This window comes from Monodon monoceros, unplaced genomic scaffold, assembly GCF_005190385.1.
Source record: "Monodon monoceros isolate NGI ecotype Baffin Bay Population unplaced genomic scaffold, NGI_Narwhal_1 Super_Scaffold_7, whole genome shotgun sequence".
Taxonomy (NCBI): Eukaryota; Metazoa; Chordata; class Mammalia; order Artiodactyla; family Monodontidae; genus Monodon; species Monodon monoceros.
In genome coordinates this window covers 74,613,358-74,618,871 of record NW_021703784.1, presented here as the reverse complement: position 1 = coordinate 74,618,871, position 5,514 = coordinate 74,613,358, and the positions used below count along the sequence as shown (strand labels likewise).

The 5,514-nt window shown below is 34.9% G+C and overlaps 1 pseudogene; it reads right to left on the bottom strand.

Moving 5' to 3' along the window:
• Window positions 1–1,535: 1,535 nt before the first annotated feature.
• On the bottom strand, window positions 1,536–1,976 carry LOC114886473 (annotated as a pseudogene).
• Window positions 1,977–5,514: the final 3,538 nt, after the last annotated feature.

The window sequence follows — 5,514 nt, the reverse complement described above, 5'->3', positions numbered from 1 at the left end:
TTTACAAACCTGCCAGGAAAGTCCTGTCTTTAACATGCCTCCCTGCTGCTCAACCGGCCTTTGTTAAAATACCAAGAAGTCACCACAGGGAGAGAGCATTGTGTTTTTCCATTTTGTGTAAAACTTCTTGGTTGATCTTAGAATGGAAAAAGGAAAAGTGTCAAATAATAGTTAAGAAATAAAATAAAATAAATTGCAACCTTAGTCTTTGCCAGATAAGCTGAAATTGACCAATATCTTATAGAGAAAGCCAAATGAGCCCTAGTACTGCCAGAATGTTCAACAGTTCTCTAACCCCCAGGCAAAACTAATCATACAACCCAGCTAAAGTCAGCTTCAAAAGGCATAGAAAATTGTGTCTAAGCCCCTTTTTTTCTCCCAGTAACTATGCTATAACATATGAGCCAATTTTCTCATTGTTATGAATTAAAAGTAACATCTAGTAGTAAACTCAGTAACTAAGCCATCACATTCAGCCCTGTGTAGTATTTTATTGTTACTTCTCTGTGCTCATATGATTTTCTGTAGACTTCTAGGGAAATTTATAATTTCCCTGAGGAATAGAAATTCCCAACCCTTGATGCTTCAAAGGATTAGCAATAGAATATGTGAATCAAGAAAATGAGATTCTACTGAATTCCTGTGGACATTTTTCTTAGTGTATTGGATTGCATTTCTATATATTTTAGTTTGCCTGTTTATTATTCTCCTTCCGTGTCTCTATTTCTTAACCCTGATGTATTTCTTGACTTCATGTCCATTTCTTTCAGTTCTTGAGAGAATGTTCTACAGCAGAGTTTTAGGGAATAAAAGTATCTGTTAAAACCAAATATGTAAAAAAAAAACCAAAAACACACTTTTAAATGTAAGAAAGTTGGAGCTTGTTTCACACTATCTTTAATTTTATCATCATGTTCATTTTATTGTGATGTATTTTGATTGCATAATTATGCAAAAACTTCAAGAAGTACTCCTAGTATCACATCCCAGCCCCATTGTTTAGAGAAAAATCAGAAACACTTAATCTTGCATTCAAGGTTTTCTATAATCCAAGCACTACATACATTTTATTCTTTGCTTCTATAATTTTCCTTTATTTCTTGAGGTTACAGTCAAACACATCTACAACCTGTTAGTAGATATACATTTGCCATGTTTTAAGCCACAGAATGGAATTCCAAGCACTCACTGGTAGAAAACTATTAATCTAGTAACAGATTCCCCACTGCAATTCCTAGTGCCTTCCATTTTCAGGAAATTCGGTCCATTAGAAAATCCTTTTTATTAACTTTATGTCAATTATTATTTTTTCTGAATCGTCTACTTCCTAATCATCTCATTATATCTGAAGGCCAAACAGAAGGAGGTTAAGCTGTTTTACAAAGTTAGCATGTACACAGGTACATATATCCCATTTCTTCCATCATGTAAAATGACTTTGAGTCCTCCTTTTTTTTTTTTGCCAGTCTCCAGAGCGTTTATTCTCTCCTGGTGGGGAGGCAGTGGGGGTCCAGTGGTCTGAGGGGTGCAGGCCCCTAGGTGTACTGCTTGAAGACGGAGGTGGCGTTGAGAACCTCCTCGTTTGTGCACATGCGCAGCCCGTAGAGCTTGCCCAGCATGGGGGTCACCCAGCACGTTGTGTGGAACACGGACTCACCTACCTTCCCATCTGGCACACCCTTCACAATGATCGCCTCCTCCTCCAAGTTCTCCCGAAACATCTGGAGAAGCTTCCGGCCCTTCTCTGCCTGCAACAGAGGCATCAGCGCAATGCGGGCCTCGAACTCCTGGATCTGCAGGCGCCTGCATTCGCAGTTCCACTTCATCATGCTCCAGTACACAAAGAGCAAGGTCCTGATGCCCATGGTGACCATGCTGTAGCCCGACAGCCCCCGATGCGGAAGGTTCCGCTTGTAGTCGATAGGGCTGTAGCCCCCCAGCTGGGGCATGTCCTGCCTCCCCTTCGATGACACCATGCTTGCAGGGCCTTCAATCCTTCTTTTTTCTGTTTCTTTAAAATTTGAATTCAGAACTTAACATTACATTCCAAGTAGGGAACTTAATTTCATTACAGACAGGTGATTAACAAATAAGGGAGAACAAAGTCCTCCTGGCAGAACATAAAAATGACTGTTGGTATTTTATTTATTTACAATATCCATCTTAGTAGCCTATCTCTGTCTTACTAAGACTTCTAAACAGAGCTGAAAAATCATGATATGAAATGAATATTTTTACTGGTAGAAGTGCGTTTGCGCTTACAAACGGAAGATTGGAATCACTGACCTACATAGTATACATCAAACCCCATCCACACAACCAAAATTAAACTTTTTTTCAAAAAATTAAACCAAGTTTCTTATGAGTTTTTAAATTGATTTTAAGGCTTGAAAACAGGACCTTAAGTTAATTACCTTTAAAAATTAAAAGAGAGTCCTTGAGAAAGATTGGTAGTAGAAGAACGAGCTTACAAACTCTTCTCAGAAAGATACAGAAATGACCAAAATAGCAAATTTTAGATCAGGTCATTATATTAGTTTCCTAGGGATGCGCGTAAGAAGTTATCACTCACTTGTTGGCTTAAAGCAATGGACATTTATTCCCTCTTAGTTCTGGAAGCTCTAAAATCAAACTGTAGGTGTCAGTAGAGTTATACTCCCTTGGAGGGCTGTGGGAGAGAATACTTCCTTGCCTCTTTCAGCTTCTGATGGTTCAAGGTGTTTCTTATCTTGGAGCCAATCTTTGCCTCAGTCTTCATATGAATTTTCACATGGACTTCTTCTCCCTTTTCTGTCTCTTATAAGGACATTCTCATTGGATTTAGGACTTACTCTAATTCTGTATGGTCTTATATGGATCCTTACCTTAATTATATCCACAAAGACCCTATTTACAAATAAGGTCACATTCTGAGGATCCAGGCAGACATTAATTTGGGGGGGGGGCACTGTTCAACCCACTGCAGTCCCATCATATCCTATGGGCTTCAAGAGATGCCTAACAGATATAGTCCAATTGGAGAATACCAAAAGTTGGCTTATGTGTTTCCTTTTATTTAGAATAGTGGTAAGTAAGTGGGGACATATTTTGAAAACCCTACTATTCCATTTTGGGAAGCAAAGGCTAGAGACATCAGTACTTTATTTGGTTGATGTGAACCACTATATGTAGAACACTTTTCTCTGCTTCAAAGAAATACCATTAAAAGCCTGATTTTCCTGGGTAAGAAAAGAAATTCCATGATTATTCAATATTATTTTTTAAATCTTGTTTCACTATAGTTATAATATCATGCTAATATAGAAGGAATCCCCTAATTGGGACTGGTAAGTATTGAAGGGTAGGGAAACTGATAGGTGAGCTGAGAGCTCACCCCTTGATTTTATCACAAAATGTCCTGAAAACCTTGGATGAAAGAAATTTACTTGGCCTGACAAATACAAAACTTTTGTGTGGGTTATAGACCTTTAAGCTGATTGCTCTCCAGTATGTTTGATTTATTATAAATCTGTGGAGCAGTTTAGAGTGGGTAAACACCAATTAATTCAGTTTACTTCCTGAACTCAACAGAGCTGGATGGACTTCAGGTTACTGTTATAAGACACTTAAACAAAGATGAGAGAGATGAAACAATACATCAGAAATCAAGTTTTCTGACTGCAAATGTTAAGAATTTCAACAATATTCCTCATATACCATCACACTACTACTGTCAAAAAAAAAAGAAAAGAAAGGGTAGGTAAAAGAATAGATATCCATACATCATTCATTATCTCAATTTAAATTTTGACAGGAGAATTTTGCACACATAAGTAGGAAATGGTAAAAATACTCATATAATTTTTCACACTTAACAGATGGCTTGGATACATGTGCCACCCATAAGAATATGAAAATATGAAGATAAACATTTAAAATATATATTCTGAAACAAAAATGTAAATAAAGAAATATTTATATGTGAAAGTTATATATATATATACACACACACACACATATTCCCAAGTGAACATAAATTGTTTAGATATTCTCACAGTACTTATTTGTTTGCATAAAATTACAGTCTGAGAGCACAGGACATTGGAGGAAATATGGTAGGGTGAAAAACATTATGTCATTGAAGAATTTAAAACGGCAATAGAAGCCAGATAGAGTAGGATAAAAACTAGAGAAAGTGAAACCAATGATTTCAACAATAGGTTTGGGAAATCACACCCAAATCAAAATGAGACAAAAAGAAATAAAATGTTCTTAGAGAAGAATGTAGATATGAATGGTTGAAACACAGAACCAAAACTCAGGTATAAAAGAGACAGAGACAATAGTCATAGATATACTAAAGGAAATTTCACTGATGTATGTATTAGTCTATATTTTAAAAGAGCTAACCAAATAATAAGTGAAATAAAGATATACACTGTGAAATTATCAAATTTATTCTTTTTTAAAAAATGCAATAATCATTAAAACAGAATAACCAGGCAAGCCACTATATCTCCTTCAAAGGAGAAAATACTCTCTCTCTCTCTCTCTCTCTATATATATATATATATAGAGAGAGAGAGAGAGAGAGAGTTCTAAATATAGCTCCCAAGTTGTCATCCACATTTAAAAGCCACAAAAATATTTTCTTTTAAACTGTGGTATAATTCACATAACATAAACTTTACATTTATCAATAGAATCCTTTTTTCTTCTCTTGTGTTTTGTGGTTTCTAAGCTTTTCTTATAATGTCAGTAACAAATAACTTGTCAATTCAGACAAGTTTAGGTGCTGTTAATATAAAAAAATACATGCCTGATTTAGAGGGCAATGAGTTATGCACATAGTTTCAAGGATATGGATGTGATCCACTTGGTAAAGCATAAGAGTGTCAATTAATTCTACTTATAGAAATCATGAAAGTTTCCAGAAAACTACTAGGTTAAAGAGGAATTTTGACAACTTAATTTAATTTTTTAATATCCTATATAAATATTATACATTTGTTTTATTGATTCAGTTATTTAAAAATGCATATAGTAAACACAAATTCCATTTCTTTATATCTCTTAACAATTCTGCTGCCCAGAGATAACCACTTACTTTAATGTGAATTGAGGAGAATTTTAAGTGGCTTATGACATTTCAGTTTGAAGACTAATGTACATCAATAACACCAGAGATACGTTAAAATGTATAAGGACTGAGATTGGGGGAGAGGAAAAAGAAGGTTAATGAGAAGGATCAGAACTCCTCCTTGTGGAACAAACTTTGAAGTGATTTCTCTCTCATGAATAATGATGCTAGGCTTCTAAAATGAATTTCAAAAATAATATATATTGTAAAATACACCATTGCTTATAATTCAAGGTTTTTTTTTTCAACTAAATCAATCTGTTTTTAGTTTTACATCCTTTAAGTATTTTGTTTTCCTATTTGAGACAAAGGAATCACATAATCATGTTTCAAAGATTTCTAGAAATCTCTTTAATCAAATGAATTATAGGTTTATTTCCATTATCCTAAGATGT